This window comes from Gopherus flavomarginatus, chromosome 8 (genome assembly GCF_025201925.1).
Source record: "Gopherus flavomarginatus isolate rGopFla2 chromosome 8, rGopFla2.mat.asm, whole genome shotgun sequence".
NCBI lineage: Eukaryota > Metazoa > Chordata > Testudines > Testudinidae > Gopherus > Gopherus flavomarginatus.
The window spans coordinates 104689035-104707369 of NC_066624.1; the positions used below are offsets into that span (position 1 = coordinate 104689035).

Genomic DNA, 18335 nt, shown 5'->3' on the forward strand with positions numbered 1-18335 from the left:
ATGTTCAGCCAATGAGATCACTCTATTAGCCTAACATTCCACTGCCTCTTTCAAAAGGACAGATATTGCTGAATGCAAGAGTGTTAATAGACAGTTCCACCACTGTTATTGTTGATTAAGGGAAGGAGGAATGGTTCAAAATTAAGTTGGTTGGTTTGTTTTTTCCTATTTTACATCTCTTGAATTCAATAGAATTTTGTTTTATATAGCACATTTTATAGTCTAGATATCGCAAAGCTCTTTACAAAGCAATCTCTTAAAATAAATACTAGTAGTATAGTGAATATGTGGGCAAACATATCTCCTATTATGTGCTGTGCAATAGCTCACACAACCTTAGACATTTGAATCAGGTGTTCAGATGCTAAGGTGATGGGACCATATGTGATAATTTTATTGAGAGGGGAGAATAACGTGTGTAATATTAGTCAAAGAACATTAACACCTGAATTTTTTTAAAAAGAAGATCTGTGATTTTTGAAGGTATGCTGTCATATCAAATTTGATTCAAATATTAAATTTAATAAAACAGGAACACTAAAAATATTTCAGACTTTAAAAGAAAACCAATAGAAGCAGCATTTTAAACAGAAACATATTTTCTTGCCATATTCATAATCCATACATTTCATTATTGTACTTGAAGATGACAACCTGAAAATGCAATTGACTAGAAACTTAATTCCTATAAAGAAATGTGGAACTAAATGAGCTGTTTTTGTTATCCAAGGGAGAGGAATGCAAAAAGTGAACAAAAGCATAAATGGTGAAAAATAAATTAGTATTTTAAAAATCTTTACAATTGAAATCAAAGATGATAGTAGTAACATAGGGAAGGAAATGTTTACAATATTAATTTTAACTTGACAAAATCCCTTTAAACATCCATCTACATAGTCACTAAAGAGAAGCAAAAGAAACCACAGTGGTAATGATTCATTGGGAGGATGGTAGTGCTCCGCGGATGCTTTTTGAGGAGTCACAAAAACCACAGATGGGGATTTGGACCCAGGCTGGAGAAGGTCCCCGGCATTTAATTTTGTTCTCCAGGGCCCCAGATTGTATGAAGTAGGGCTAAGACTGCCCTGTGTTTGTCTGTGTCTGTGTGTAGAGCAACAAAGGAGGAGAGGGAAAGCTGAAGGACAAGAGCCAAGCAATGAGTGCTGAGAAGTCAGTAAAAGAGAGATGGGAAACCTGAGGATGTCAGAGGGGTGAATGACCTGGGAAAAGGGGACAGAGATGTGAGTAACTGGGGAAAGGAGGGAAGGATGCTGAGGATCCAGGGGAGAGAAGAAGATTTGGGCTTTTGGGTCCCAAGATCAACCTAGCTCAGGGGTTCTCAATGTGCGGGTCAGGACCCCCAAGTGGGCCGCGACCCCATTTTAACGAGGTCGCCAAGGCTGGTATTAGACTTGTTGGGGCCCAGGGCCAAAGCCCGAAGCCTGAGCCTAGGGTTACCAGATAGCAACTGTGAAAAAACGGGACAGGGGTAATAGGTGCCTATATAAGAAAAGGTCCCCAAAAATGGGACTGTCCCTTTAAAAATGGGACATCTAGTCACCCTTCCTGAGCCCCACCACCCAGGGGCTAAGGTTACATGCCCTCCACCCAGGGCAGAAGCCCTTGGGCTTCAGCTTTCCCCGCCCCGGCGGCGGAGCTCAGGCATCAGGGCTCAGGCGGGCTCAGTCTTCGGTCCCCACTCCTGGGGTCATGTAGTAATTTTTGCTGTCAGAAGGGGGTCATGATGCAATGAAGTTTGAGAACGACTGACCTAGCTAGATGGTCCAGAAATTTAAAGCAAGTCCTGAGTGTTGCCTTATATATAAACTCCTACAGCTACATTAACGCTGGGTAAAATAAAGAGACCTCTAAAGAGGAACATATGGAAAGAACAACTCCCCTGTAAAAACTCTCACTTGTCCACTGGTGCTAATTCCTGACTGCCTACTTCAGATACACACACTCTCTTCCTCTCTCTTTTCTAGGTTTCTTTTCCCTTGCTATTTCTTTTCTCATAGATCAATACACACTCTCCCCTCTCCCCCCCAAAAATCTCCCTTTGACTTCCTTGCAGAGCCCCTCTCTCAATCTGGACAACATTTCATCTCTTTCAAAGTCCCCCTTTTTAGGAGTAAATTCAAAACGTGAAATCTATGTGACTTCAGAAACTTCCTGCCCAATGCCTTTTCCTTCCTCTTATCCAGGGCTGATGTTTTAGAATGTGCATGGCACAGTGGATCTAGCAATTGCAGGCCTTCTTTTAGATCTAGACTGTACTTCAGGAACTAAATAGAGAACATTAGTGGCCACGTTGTTCCATACACTTCATCTTTCTAAAAAGAGATGACAGTACTTTCCCAGTCTTGAACATGCTAGAAAACATACTGGAATTACAACTTCTAACAAAAGTGCTGTTCTTTTGTTGTGTGAACAAAGGGAGTGTAATGAGTTGGTTAAGATTACGTTGCATGTTTAGATAATTAAATCTGTCTGGAACGCCATTGTTTTATTTTCTACCACGAGGCTCGTTCTTCACGTATAAACTTACAGACTGACATATTCTCCAGAACTGTTGCTTGACAGCATTGCCTTATTGTTCCAAGACCAGACTGTGTATTGCCAACTAAAATACTGTCTAGTACATTAGTTAAAATTGGACATGTTGGCCAAGATTTTCAAAAGTGACTGATGATTTTGGATGCCTTGATTTTTGGGTGCCCAACTTGAGACACCTGAAAGGGGCCTAATTTTCAAAAACTGCTGGGCACCTGCCCTCTGTAATGTGTCTCAGGTTCAACACCCAAAAACTGAGACATCCAAAAATCACTAGTCACTTTTGAAAAGCCTCGCCATGCTGCCTGTGATGAAATATACAATCTTCAGTAATTGGCAGTGGCCCATAAGAATGGTACCTCCATATTTTCTTATTTGAAATTACTAGATGTGATCTTGAAAAAATGGCTTGATGGCTTGTTACTTTTTTGAAGGTTTTCTCTTACCATACCCTTTCTCTTCAATTGTTTCTGGAATGTGTGCTTCAGTTCTGATAGGTATTGCTGATAATTACCCTACCCAGTTCATCACTGGCCAGGGAGATGGAAGCCCTCTGCATCATTGCAAGGTGATCTTTTTTCTTATTGCAGATATTGAGAAAAAGAATGACCAATTGACAGTAAAATTGCTTGGTACTGATGATCCTTTAACTTTGTTACTGTGGTAAAACATACATTATTTGACAGCTGCTTTTGCATGGTGAAAACCATAGATGATTAGTGGTTTCCTATCTTTTTCTATTACTGATCTTCTTTGTTTATGACAGATGAGACTCAGATGTTGTGAGAGAGGGAGAGAAAGAGCATTTAAACTTGTTCTCTAGTTCTCACCTAATTCTTTTTTGTTACCCTAAGGCCCTTATTTATTGCAAAGAATTTTTCTGAATTTCCACTCTTCCAAGAGATCAGATCTGTCATTCAGTCTTAAAAGGGAAAAATATATATCTTTCTCTATTTTACTTCTTTATTTTTGCAAAAGGCTATTATGCTAATTTTACTTATTCAAAAAATTAAAATAGCAGTTTATATGAGGTGTTGATAATTACCTATATTACTGTACTGCTGTGACAGATGTTGGCAAAAAGGAACAGAAAATGGCTACAGCTGTGCACTCCATGACATCCAGTGTATACTCAGACAGAAGGCTAACAGATGTTCTGAACTATCACTTTGCCGAAATGTTTTTAAAGTCTAAGGACCTGCTTTATAATTCACTAGGGCCTGGTTTGGTCTCACAGAGGTCCTCAGAATTCCCATCTGTGACAATTAATGTTGAAGACTTTCATAAATCAACCCCTGTCTTTACTTGTCTTTTGCAAATAGGCATTGTTTATCTATGTAGTACCAAGCACACACCCCCTTTTTTTCATTATCTAGTTGTGAAATTCTACAATTTATGTATAACATTTCAAAAAGAGAGAGAACGGGATTACAGGAATGTACCCAGAGTCGCACAATCTATATGTTATTGATCTAGTTTTGACTGTCTGGTTATGCTTTGGCTAAAATATACTCCATTCTCTTTCCTGAATGTTGGGGTTATTTCCAAGATGAGTGTAAAATGCTGACAATTTCGAACCACTTCTTTATTTATCCAAAAGAAAATACATAACTTTGCTGTTTGAAAATACAGCATTTTAATAAGTGGGCTCAAAATGTCTCCTAAACAATATTCTTATAAAAAACCAGTTAATCAGCTGCAGAATTTTATAAAATACCGTCTTAACACACAGTAACTTATGTTCTTTAATTACTCAATGAGATGTTGTAAAAGGTGTGTGTACGTGTATATATAATATATAAAATATACTATTTTAAATAGCCTGCAGTTTTTAAGCCCCATCCAAGTTTTCCAACATACCTTTAGATCGGTTAAAAAAATACATTCTTGTGTAAAGCAACTCAATACTTTATTGGTAGTTTCTAATAATTTTTAAAAGCTGGCTTCCTGTAGTACAGTAGTTTAATAGTTTAAACATTATGTTAACATGATCAGTGTTTGGCCTCTCCTGTTCCTCAATTCTGTATAGAAATATAACTCCAAATTGTACATCTTTCTGGGTTTGTTTCTAAATTACTCCCCACACTTAATTACCAGGATGAGAGGGATGCCTTATTCCTCTTTGTTATAGGCTAAGCTCTCAGTAATCCCAAACAAAAGAGCCAGTTCTGGAAGATATAGGATTTGCTAGCAGGATTATGGTCTCATAGATAATGATGTGCAGTCAGCAGAAGCGAAGCTTTATTTTAATTCAAATAAGCTAGTAAACAAACCACTGACAAGTCTGCTGGTGAGAGTAACTGGCTTCTGTTGCCACATTGGCAGCTAAATTATAGAAAATCTATTATACCCTGTTCACCATATGTTTAATTTAATACAGATACAAATTAAACTATCCACAGTGCCTATTAAAATAACAATACATATTTATTTAATATATGAATGTTTTAAAATACATTCCTCTAACCTTAAGAAGGGCAATGCTGATTTGAGTGATTTGAGCAAAACATGTTATATAATAGTCCAACAGATTTTTTTTAAATTAACTTTTTGGAAAATCAGACTATAAATAGCAGAGTTTTGTAATAAGTAATGAGGTTAATTGGGGTTTTCTGGATTCCAGTCATCTGCTCTTGTATAGCTGCCTCCTCCTAGGTTATTGTGCCTTGCATTTGACAGCAGTGGCTGATGCCTAACCCATGGTATACTTGGTTAATTCAGTGCCAGCTATGGTACCCTTCGTTTTTACTCATTTACTTATTATAGTAACATAGATTGATCCTGTACATGAATCTCCTACACATTGTATGCAGCCATGACTTGCTGACCAGGCGGTGTGTTTGTGAAATTCAATTGGAAACCACACCTACCATGCTCTGATTTGGAGAGCCTCCTCATGGTTGCACATTGTTCAATCTCCATTATCAAATATTCTTTGAAGCAGCTGTAATCTGGATAGCGTGACATATCAGGAACTGGGAAGTTGCTACTGTACAATTAACACCGGTGAAAGGTTTCAAACCATTAAGCAGGATTCCGATTTGGTGTCTCACCTGTTTGAAGGAAAGAGGGAGGGAAGCAGTGTACAATATGCTGGACAGGTGCTCAGTCCTCGTTTGCTATTCTTGGCCTTGTAGTGTCTGGATGTAAAACCCAGTCCTTGAAAAACTGAGAATGAACAGTCTGACTGCAAGCATGAGGGGAGAGGTTCTCAACAACAGGGCTTGGTACATGATGTTCCAATTGAATTTCACAAGCAGCCAGTTATGGTGCATGTAATGTTTAGGGCAGGGGTAGGCAACCTATGGCATGCGTGCTATAAGGCGGCACACGAGCTGATTTTCAGTGGCACTCACACTGCTCGGAACTGGCCACTGTTCTAGGGGGCTCTGCATTTTAATTTCATTTTAAATGAAGCTTCTTAACCTTATTTACTTTACGTACAACAATAGTTTAGTTGTATATTATAGACTTATAGAAAGAGACATTCTAAAAACAGTTAAAATATATTACTGGCACGCAACACCTTAAATTAGAGTGAATAAATGAAGACTCGGCACACCACTTCTGAAAGGTTGCTGACCTCTGGTTTAGGGGATCCATGTAAAAGATTAATCTATGTTCCTATAATGGGATATTGATGATGGGAGACTATATGCAACCACAGAGATAAACATCTGTGAAAGAATTCTCTCTGCATTGTGGTTCTCTCTTAACCGAGGTCGGTGGACAGATCAAGAAAAGGGCCAAATAGGACCCTACCAATTAAATGCTTTCCACTTCCAACTAAGGTGTGATCCTTCCCTGCAAATTCTAAGGGGAAAGTTTCCTCCTGGCTAATATATAATTATCTACTCCATATATATGTATATCACATGTGTATATACTGTATACATATATGATGTGTATATATGTATATATTTCCTATCTATAATACCGTATATTATATGTAGCATAACAGATTCTGTTAGTGTATATTGTGTGTGTGATATATACAATATATAACAAGTGTTTGCCTATGCACACACGTACACAGCTCTGGAGTCTATTAAGGAGCATCTCTTTAATGCAGACCTTTATAGGAATTCATTCGATATATTTCACTGACTTCAAAACTTTAGCGGATTATTAGTTTGCAAAACAAGCCCAACCATTGGCAGTGCAATATCTAAAGAAACAAGAATCTGACATCTAAAGAGACTGGCATATAAAGGTATCCTGCACCTGGAATGACTTTGCTAAAAGGCTTAAACAGTATGTGAGGATTCTGGACCTCTTCCTCTTTCTACCAGGAGAAATTCTGTGCTGTAGTTAAGTGACTACATTTCTTTAATGGTACATTTGACACTGTAGCTAACCATAGCAACTGGTGGCAAGACTTTTTGTAGCGAAGAGTGTGTTGTGGTAAGAAAAGAATGAGACTTCTCAGGTATGTCCTAGCAATCAGGGGGAAAACCAAACCCTTAAAAAAAACTCTGCACTTTGCTTTATTTCGGGCAATACTTCTAAAATTGTGCTCTGCGTTTCTACCCGGAGAAAGACCTGTCTGTTCTTCAAACCGACAGCCCTACAAAAGCTGCTTTTGTATATGTTCTTTACCTTTAATTTGTTGGAAATTTTTACCATCATATTATAGGACAAAAGGGCGCCCTCGGTATTTCACAAATATTATGTTAACACTATAGGATTGTGGGGGGGCTTTTATGACCTTTCCAAGGATTGTGTCTTTTCACACACGCACACACAAAGCGGTTCTTTGGAAACCTGTGCGCTACTTTCATGAAAAGTGAACTAAGAAGGACTGGAAGTGATCATTTCGGGCTCATTTTTCCCTCTGTGAAAAAAAAAATGTCTCGCTAAGCACCTCAAGACATTAATTGGAAAGCAGCATTAAGGCACTCGGCTGCAGTTTGTCAAGTTATAGGTTTAGGTTATGCGATTAAAAGTACTTTTAATCTCTCGGTCTCCTGTGAAAGTGAAAGAAATAAATATAATCATGCTAATGACAGCATTTTGAAAGCCACCCTCCAACACACAACCGAAGGTGGATGTTGTAAAAAAAACCATTCTGAAACACAATGTGAACTTCAGCGTGGAAAAAATGCCTAGAAACCGGCCCATTTCTGATACTGAATCCTACTACCGCACACCTGTGCGGGTTATAACGACTAATCCTTTGGAGATCCGAGCTTGTAGCCCTTACTCACCTGAGTAATCTTTACTCGCTGAAGTAGTGAATGAGCCCCTGGCCTATCGACTACTCGGGCATATATAGGCGGCAGGATCTGACCCTGGGTCATGCTTTTCCCTTAGCATTTATCACTGGCATATTTTAAAACGGCTTCCAGTACAGTTAGGTTGGACGTCAAGTATTTATCTTCCCTTCTTTCTGCTCCAGAATGCCTAGAGTCTTAGGTGCCTTGGGTTTTAAGACTAATCATGTTATCTAATCACAAGCTGCTCGTACAGCTCCTAGTCTGGCTGCAAATCTCACACCCACGTGCTGTCCAAATTATTGTTCAATCCCTATAGGAGTGGCGGACCACGTTGTGCTTACAAAGTTGAGGGAGGGCTCGGGAAAGTTGGATTCTTCTGTCTCGCCCTAAAGTTGCACCGTAGTAATTCGGCGGTTTCCCTCCGAGATGTTACGTGAAGTTTTAAAACTAAACCCTGGGGCGTCATTCTGCATCATACTGATTTGCTTTTGCATGTGGGCTCCTGGAAAACTCTAGGATGATCCGCAAATTCGGGAAGGGAGAGAGCCGTCCAGCGTGCCCCAAATTCCCTGCACTTTTGTGCTCTCCGGCTATTTTGCTGCCACCTCGGTTGCACATCATGAGTCAAAAAAAAGCGGCTTTTCAAACCGCACTATTAGAAATCTGGATTTGGTTGCGCTGTGTAATGCCCAAGGTGACGGAGATCCAATGGGCACGTTGCGATTAAAAGAGAAATCCGCTGGTATTAAACTTCAACCCCTTTGGCACCAACTCACATTTAAAAATAATGACCGATTTGTCCCGTTTAACGTCCAACTTAATTCCCCGTGGGAAGATGAGCCATGGAACTAGATTTTATAGAACAGTCTTGCCTGTGTTTTTGAGTTCGATTAAACTACGGAGAGACTACACAAAAATACATAAATAACCCCGTGATAGCCGTGCAAAAACCCTGCAACTGTGCAAGGAACTAGTTACAGAAACACATTCCTCCATCCTTTAATTTAGAGATCAGTATTTTCACTCCAGGTAAGCCCCCCGTGGTTCTATTCATTCCCTTGGCACATTTGAGCGGTACTGGGCAGACACTCTTCATTCACAGCTATTCAAGCAAGGAAAAGAGCACAAATATGAAACAGATGTTTCGTTTCTTTGGGGCTTGCACGTGTGACATTTTTAATGCAGCCTTGGGGTGATCTGTTGTCTTATCTGCGTTCCTGGGTTAGCGGGGTTGTTACGAGTTAGTAATCGCGCGCTGTAAAAGCCAAGATTTGGTAAATTCTTTGGTGACGCTGCAGCGGACGGGAAACAAACTTTAGTTCGCAGTGAATGCTTCCCCCGTGTGCCTGAGCCAGAAACCTGAGCTGGGGGGAATGAAAATACATGGAGAGACCTGTTTTCCAGAAGCCAGTCCAACTTGTGGTTGTTCTCTTCTCCAGAAAGTATTACATATTGATATACCTCTGTCAGTTGCAGCAACCCTGTCCTTACAAACTGATAGTTTCATTTTTGGTTATGTACAAATTGCGATTTAAACCAAATGAGTGCTTAGGGCTAAAGAGATACTTTCCTATTTCCCGCCTACGTTTCTGGTGATCTCTTTGTCATAATTATTTGGAGTGCTTTTTGAATTCTCCTGTTAACTCCTACCAAGATTTGTACACAGCATCTCACCACGACGTTGAATATCTGAGTCACAGGAGGTTTTGTCTGAATGAATCATGTTTCCTCGATAAGCTAATCAGGCTTTCAGAGTCTGAGTCAAAGTTAACCAAAAGGACCTTTGTAGATAGAAAAAAATGCCGTATTTGCCATTAGACTACTTCCTTCACTGGGATGAATAATAAAATAACGGTTCTCAATCACTTCCTGAATTTTATAGATCAGTGAAGTATTTGCACTGTTTTCTTAGCCTCGTGCACTTTAGAGTTGTTGTGTTCACATTATTTTTTTCTTGTAGTATTAAATGTTATTGCAAAATCACATGCGATTCAGCGAAATACAACTGCTGGTGACCGGATCGAAGCTAGGTGTAAATGAACGTATAGGTATTACGCTGGTAAAATAAAAGCTATCCATATGCATTCGCAACGCAGACCCTCTGAGAATCTGTGTAATACAGAAATATGGACGTGTGTCTAAATTTCTTTCTAAAACTCTTGAACTATTGAAGTCACGATTCTATAATAGTAATCTTTATCGATATTGGGGAGACAGTCCACGTTTCTCTTTAGGTGCGTGCACTGATCAAACTAGTTTTAAACTGCTCCACTCCGTCTTCCCCCCTTAGTTCTGAGCAAGCTGGTGCTAAGATGTTTACCCCAAGGTCTAAAACGGATTGTTGCCAAACAAGCCGCGTGCAAGTAGTTTAATTTCCCGTTTTGATGCTTTTCTGTGTTTCCATAATTCCATAGGCAAAGTTTTAATTGGCCTGTCAGTAACAGTTCGCAAATAATCCCTTATTAGCTGAGTTCTAAACCAATAACGTTTTAGTTCCGAGAGGGAAAGTGGAGTTGGAAGGCGCAGGTCATTTTCGTCAAAGGGCTCATTTGAGCATCTTTTATTTTGCTGAAAAAGCTAATTAAAGAACGTTTGAAGGTTAAAGTCATTAGTCTGGGCCGTTGTCGTGCTACAAGTGAGCCTAGTTTTCTGCAAACACGAAGGGCAGAAGTCACGGAGGTGGATTACTGTCAGTCCTGGCTACAGAGGCACAGAGAGCTGGGGCATTAATTCCTATAGAAAGGTAGACAAACACAGGCACTGACTAACAACTTTCCCGCAGAGACCTATTGTCTAAGCACTTTCTTTTGCTTTGGGGCTTCCTTGCCTTTGGTAGAGACCTCAGCCGTAACGCAATCCAAAAATTAGGTGACGAGGCGATTTAAGCATGCAGAATTCTTGACCTAGGAAACAATTTACAAGCAAATAAAAAACTGCCTCCTAGTGTTTCCCTCTAATATTTTTAGTGTTGCTAATATATTCATTACTAAGCAGAAGTTAGCCATTGAAACGAACTCTGGTAGATCCCAGAGCAGCCTAGATCCATTTTAACTTCCAATTTCTCGTGGTTGAGATACACTTCAGGGTTAACCTAAGGCACCGGAGAAAGGGACTAGTTAACTATCCTTAGCTGCAGAAACAATTTGAGAGGAGGTAGGAACTTTGATGGTGAATAAGTCATGTTTTAATCAGACTAGTAGGAGATCTGTACCATGCTTGTGTGTGGGAATAGATATATGCCTCCTTATTAACATGATTGAAAATACTTTATGGTAATCCTGATGTCCGTTAGGACCAGTTTATGCCTTTGTGTGCGTGGACAGCAGATTGAAAAACAACACACACACAGAGAGATAGATAAGATTAGATATAGGTTCTCCTTAGCCTGGTTTCTCCGTCACTCATTTGACATGCCTTCGCCTGTGTGCTGCTTTGCCCCACTCTCTCGTAAACTCTAGATGTTTAGCTAGGGATACAACTGCAGATCTCCCCAAATTAAAATAAACAGCTGTTTGGGCTGATTAGTACTCGAGGGGGAAAACCCTGCAGCTGCAACTGAAATAAATCTACTGGTGAAAATGTTAATAATAATAATAATTGATAAAAACATGAAGAGATCAGTTCGACCTTGCGAGGTCTTTATTTTTTCCCCTCCTATATAAAAAAAATCTTTATCAAACCCCTATTCTATGGCTTCAATAAACAGAACCCATTACCTCACGGTAGCTTTTGTTGGCCCTATACAAGCGAGAACAAAATGGTTATTCAGGAGAACGCTTTCGATTTTTATTGTGTGTAGTATGCACAAAGAGCAGTGTTATTGTATTAAAAAGAACCATCTGTAGGAGAAACAATGGCATCAAATTATCTTTGAATACCCACTGCAAAAATATAAAGCTTTATTATTATTATTATTATTCTGCTTCACGGTGGAGGACAGAGAAGTGACTTTTTTGTTGTTGTGGGTGCATTCTTATAATACACACACACACATATCAGCCATTTGGATTTTTTAAACCATAAAAGATGTTTTTTTCTTGTTCCAGGGACCGCAGTTAAAAGCTAGGGCTAGGATTTGGAGGATGTGTAGGCAAACGGAAGGAGAGCCGGGGGAAGAAAAACCGAAATGGATTCATTCTCTGTCCTGGATGGAGGAGGAGAAGGGAAGAGAAGAGGACGTGAAAGCTTCCTTCAACTGCCTCTGTCCGGTGAAAAGTGATCAACCCCCCGGGACTGAATAGAACTCAAGAGTCCACGCGGACTTTCGCTTTATCCTGCCAATCAAACTGCTTACTAGACAACACCCTGATCTGGCATGGACATGTAAGTAGCTGCAACAGAACTTTGACATTCACGGTTCTTCCCTCCCCCGCTTCCCTGAGACCTTTAAAAATCTGGAAATATACCCCTATTTACCAACCGTGTAACTGGCAAATCTGAGGCTGAACCATTACACGTTGGGAATGGCATGTGGACGCCTGAGTTTAGCTCAGGTGAAATTGTGGTTTAGTTTACTGCATCCTGAATGCTAGGCAGGACTAGTTGCCTTGCAAAAGCTCCCCCCTCCCCCCAATATGTGGCTCAAATGGCTCTGTGACCTACTCAGCTCTGAGCAAAGAGAGGTGGTAGTCAGCTTTCCGCCTACTGGATGTTTAAAACGATGCTGGCTGATTTGGCGTAACCCCTTTGCGGGATACGGTGAGAGGAAGGCTGGGCTGGAACTTGATCAAAACTGTAGAATGTGCATTTACCTGGAAGGAACCGGTTTAGAGATCGGGCTGTTTCATTTGATGCTCTGATCATTTAGTTTCCGGGAAATAGCTGCCGTTTGGGGACATTTACATGGAAGGGGTGTTGTGTGTGGTGGAGGGGAATACACAGGGGTGGGGGGGGGGGGATATTACCTGAGAATATAGAAGTATAACATGCTGAAGCGGCTAGCTTCCTTGGCAAGCTGCCAGCTGTATCAGGCTAGAACCTGCTCTCTCGCTCCCCCTACTGGTAACTTGAAGATTCGCCTCTATCTGACTCATACCAAGAAGACAGATGTTTTCCCCCCTTGCTGATTTGCAAAGAGCACACTGATTATTTTCAGCAGAGTAACGCCTTTACAAAAAGCCTAAGATTTCTCCCCATCCCCGGTCCTCCAAAACAGGCGCTCTAAAATAATTCTTGGAAGGCAGGAAAGAAACGGGGATTCTCCGTGAGCAGATCACTGCATGAGGGGTGGCCATTCAGAGGAAGTGATAGAGAAAAACATGCAACTACCTGAATCTTATACTGCCTCCTAATACACATAAAATTGATTTGGAATGGGCAGATTTTGACATGTTGGCTAATTATGATACCATTTCGCGGGAAGCTCTTTTTAGGTGCTGCTAGCAAAGTTGTGCGATTTTTATTTTTTTTTTTAAAGAATTTGATAGATAAAGGTTAATCTTGAGCTGAATGATAGAGCTGTGATTGACAAGAGAAAAGGTGTTGAGGGCAGGTCGAGCTGTCTTATTTACAGCCCACTGCTTGCTATAGAGCCTTTGTTAAGACTGGAAAGCTAATTTAGTGCTGATCAAAAGCACCACAGAGTTAAAGGACTGGTAATGACTGCTAATTTCATTTCAGCCTCATACATCCCCAACTGCTGTAATTAAAGACATGCTATTTAAATACAGGTGAAGAGTTTTTTTGGGGGGGGGAAAGAATAGGGAGCCAGTCACAATTTTATTTGGCTTGGTGCCATAAATGGGTGTAGATTTATTATTTTTAAATGATTTGGTTTTGCCATGATACCTTGCCTCTTTAGAGTAGATTTGTAGGAAATGTAGGAATAATATAAAGGAAAGACGGGGGGCGAAGAAGAAGGGGAAAAAAACCAAAACTTACTAACCATGAAATAAGAACCATAATCAAAAGTTATTTGATTTTTTTAAAAAATAATTAATCAGATGTAATGGCAATTCAGAAAACATTTGAAACAGTGGGCAGAAGGGAAGGGGAGGCTGCTTGTGTCAGCTTTTAAGTACCTCTAAAGAAAATCGGGTCTTCATATTATTACTTTTTAATTAAATTATTTTACCACTCCATGGCTGGGTTTGTTGGCTCTGAAACGATGTAATTTCTCAACTGATATAACAGTTTCTTTCTAGGAAACATCAAAGGATAAAAGCTCTACATTTTCGTAGTTGGTTAAAATTGATACAAAAAAGAATTTAGCCTTTAATCTCTTTTTATCCATGAAGACTAAAGATCTGTACTCGACCCTGCTAAGCTTCCAAGCTGTCCCCGCTTCTTCCGGGGCTGGTGCTGGGCTCAGATGTGAGGCGGCGCTGAGCAGGTTATCTCAGCGCCCCCTATTGGACACGGTGGGAGCTGCGCAGTGCCAGTTATGGAAACAGCAAGAACCTTGTTATCTGGGTTTATATGGCTCTTCTAGCCCTTAAAAAAAAAAACTTTGAAAAAATAAAATACACTGGCCATTAAAATTAGATGATGTGAAAGAGATTTACGTCAAGGTTAGAGAACTGTCCGAAAAAAGTTTTGGATTCTTTTTTTTAAAGGGTACGTGGAAAATCATTTGAAAATTCAAGGTGAACAAATAATCCAAACCAGAAATCGCTAAAAGGAGCTTGCCTACTCTTTGTGTGTATTTTCTCATAAATATACAGTATTATTAATAATAATACTTAATAACTATAAATGAAACAAAGACGTTTCTCTGTGTATTTGTAAACACTGGTTTTAGCACTTCTAGTTTCTGCATGTTGCTTTAACTCAGACTTAGATTTTGACAACCTGAGTGTCTGCGCAGTTGCAGTAACGCTACATACCCTAATTGATACTCTATATTAGGATACCAGATCATGATTAAAACACAAATTCATTTCCTAGTATTTTAAACAAATTAATAATTATGTAATGATTTTGCTATCCAATAGTTCTAATTATATCATAAAATTCAAAGCTTTAATAGGCATATGCATTTGCTATCTTTTTCATCTCAAGATATTTTAGAAGAGGCCAGTATTGGCAGATATTTTTATTTAGAATTTAACACTTCAGTTTTACTTGGAAAATATATCCGAAGAGACCATGTTTTAAAACCGGGGGGGATACCCGACCCCCCAGCCCCAATCACTCTGTATACATTTGAGGAAGAAGTGCTAATTTAATTGTATCATTTGAGACATGATATTTCCTTTTGATTTGTCAATTTAAAAATCCTCAATGATTTGAAAAGATTAACCAAAATCTATGAAAAGTGCTACATTATCTCCCAACTTTTTGACTGATATAGGACTCAGTGTAACTCATATAACTATTGTATTTGCAAGCAGCAGTAATACCCCAATGCAGGGTTTTTTTGTACTGCATTTTAGAAGAAACACTAATTGAAACCAAATTATTTCTGCGAAATTGTGGTTATTTTGTACTGCCAGTTGGCAGCTTGGAGCAAAGTTATAAGGCAGCAGTTTTAAAATTGAATGAGTCTTGTATTAGTTGGTCTCCCAATAAGCTTTTCGCTTTAGCTATTGTATATGAACAGCATCTCCCCCCAAAAGTGAGAGTTTATTATACTGAATATGCTTTCTCCATTTCCCCCCCCCCCGGTTTGCTCTCCGCTTGAAAGCCTAGTAAGGCAGTTTTCGTTAGAGTGCCTAAAATAAAGACATTGTATTTTCTATAAACAATAGCAAAGGCACGGTACAGCGGAATTCTCGTTTTTCCTGTGAAGTGTTTTCTTAGTTAGCATACATTGAGTGTGTAACTTTGAAATGAACTAAGCAAAGATATAGGCACAGCTCTATATAAATCTGTCGAGCTATTAAACTAGCTATAAACAGAGATATTATATGTCAGTGACCATTATTGCAGGAAATGGGGGAAAAAATCACAGCAGTTTATATCCAAATGTTTAACATCAGGAGGCAGTTTACAAAAATGTTAGTAGCTCTCACTGAAAATTGAATGATTAACTCAATTCCATGAGAAGTGCCGTTACTGTCCCCCTTACAAAGAATTATTGTAAGGGGGTTTATAACTGGGCCATAAACTGCTCCCCCCGCGCCCAGTAAAATTTTGATGTATAAAGTCACCGCTCAGGAGTGATTGCTTTAACCAAATTCAGTTTTTTAGAGTTTGATTTTCCTGTACATAGTCTGTATCAGTTGAGGGGACTGAGTCTGCAACGCCTTACTCAAGCGAGTAGGTCCATTAAGTTAGGGTTGGGCCCTACATTTGGAAAACGCTTTGGGACTAATGGTGCTATAAATATAATCTCTATTTATTAGTCTCCTCTTGGTGTTACAGATAAAATATTTCTTTTCCTTTGGAGTTAGGAAGGGATCCGGATTTCCAGTGTTTCTGAAAACATAATGTAAGAACACAATCTAAAACCAACTTTCAATGCCAGTTTCCAAGGGTGTTTTTTCTAACTGTTCCTTGGAACCCTTCCCTCTCAGCCCCCTTCCTGTGGTACGGCAAGAAATTCCCAAGGACCAGACTTTAAAGCTCACTTTCGTCCGGCTTTTTCGCATCCTCTCTGTTCTCCTGAATTGCTAGTGCAAAGAGAATATCGGAGCCTGATGTGAGAATCATGCACAGAGCACTCGTCCTTGCCAATGTGGACCGTATCTGGGAAGTCTCATCGGTATCACCCAAAAACCTGGGACAGTATGTCGCTCCAGATGGAACGCCCTTCACTATACGGTCTGGGTGTTCACTGCAAAACCCCATTAAGTTCAGTGGGAGTTAGGGCATCCTTATAAGTCTGAAAGGCTCTTAAAATCGACACATAAGTATTGTGGTTCACCCACTGGAACTTTTGTTAATTTAAATCGGACAGCTCTAGTTACAGAAATCAGAGAAGCTCTGTGTCCAGATCATTTTGTCTGGCAAAAATAATTCGCTTGTTACATCTGTTCATATATATATACCGGTAGTTGTGGCCTCGCTCTGGAACAAGGGCCCTCACTTTTACAGACTTTGTCTTCTTTAAACAAGGAAGGTAGAGAGGTGAGAGGTTAGACCAAGAGAGGGAAAGTGTCTGGACTTCTGGATTCTATCCTCAGCTTGGTGACCTTGTTCAAATTACTTCTCATCTCTCTGGACCCCTCCTTGAAATGCTACTTCATACGGTTCTTAGGCTTAGTTAATATTTTTAAAGCTCGTTGAGATCCTTGAATGGAAGGCACTTTATACATGGGAAATGTGTCTGTATGCTCTGCAGATTAAATACTCGTTAAATATGAGTTTACATAAAAGACAGCTAGTCTATAATGTGAATTAAAATCCATCGCTAGTCGGTCGCTGGGGAGTTCTGAAATCACAAGGATAACTTGACACAATGAGCTTATGGTGTCAATAAACCCATGCACTAGATGCAGAGATTGTCATTCTAGATCATAACAGTTCTGAAAGAGGCATTATCGTCTGTCCTGTCAATGATCCCCAAATTAAGGACTATGAAGAACGCAGCGAGATAAAAGGCACCGTCTTGGTTGCATTATGGATGATCGTGTCAGTGATCTGTGAATCATTGGAAGGGGTTTTTTTTAACCATGTACTTTTTCAAACCATGCCCCAGGCTCCCAGGGTGCGTTGCGGTGCACTGAGGAGAAAAGCAACCTTGAAATACCTCAGGCTGTGCCTCATTTCCATTGAAATTGTACGAGCTTCTTTGGTAGTCATGATTTCAATGGAAGAACCATAAAAATTCCATCAAAACTGTACTGGATCCAAAGGACACCTCATTTGATTTTGATCCCATTCCTGGTCCTAATGACACATAGTGTTTAAAAGCATTTTCCATAAAACTGGGAAAAGAGTAGAAAATACAATAAATCGCAAACCCAAATTTAAGCAACGGACAATATATTTGGACTGGACACATCCATGCCCAGCTGTTGAGATTTTCAGAGAATGTACCCATCCTCCATCTTCTGCAATACCGGGAGAGTTAAAGAGGAATTGGAAACCTTTCATTCTTAATGTGCCTGCTTTTGTGGGTTTAAATCAAGCAGTTCTTCAGGAGAGGTTTTGTGTTTAATATACATGAGTTCATTCAGTTACAATGGGGAAAGGAAAACTCATTTGTTCTTATAAAACTAGGAAGGAAAGATAACTTTAAATAGACTGCCAAAAAGGATCCTGTTAAATGGGGTCCATATATATACAGTAAAGAGCCTACACTCAACTGTGCTTTCTCTCGTGTATATTATGCAATAACCTATGAGTTTACGATAAATACTGGTGCTGGATGGCTGTTGTATTGATAGGATTATGGAATGAATAAGTAACTATGGGATCAAAATTATGATCTTCTAGTGAAAGAGTGGGTAGGAAATATTATCTCCCAGGTGAATGGAGAAAATTTCAAGGATTTTTTAAAAAGCTGTTGGCTAGTTATGATAAATAGGAGTGTCTGGTCAACCGGTAGGATATTTATTTAGATGCTTTTGAAAATTATTCTCACAGGTGTGTGTGTGTGGGACAGTGTGAGTGAGTGAGTAGGCTTGTCTATTGATCTTGTATTTTATCTCATCCAGGCTTTGTGGTTTTTTATTTTGTTCC

The 18335-nt window shown here is 39.6% G+C and overlaps 1 protein-coding gene and 1 long non-coding RNA gene across 7 annotated transcripts in view; one reads left to right on the forward strand and one right to left on the reverse strand.

Moving 5' to 3' along the window:
• DNAJC19 (DnaJ heat shock protein family (Hsp40) member C19) overlaps positions 1–18335 on the reverse strand; it is a 734312-nt gene that overhangs the window by 374055 nt on the left and 341922 nt on the right. The window lies entirely within an intron of this gene.
• The window catches only part of LOC127056465 (uncharacterized), a 402113-nt gene that overhangs the window by 347292 nt on the left and 36486 nt on the right, over positions 1–18335 (forward strand). For 5 of the 6 annotated variants that reach the window (XR_007775816.1, XR_007775817.1, XR_007775818.1 and 2 more), the window contains one exon: positions 11816–12092. This is a non-coding gene — a long non-coding RNA (uncharacterized LOC127056465). Of the gene's footprint in view, positions 1–11706; positions 11731–11815; positions 12093–18335 lie in introns of those variants that run through there. The other variant, XR_007775819.1, reaches the window with a different exon arrangement.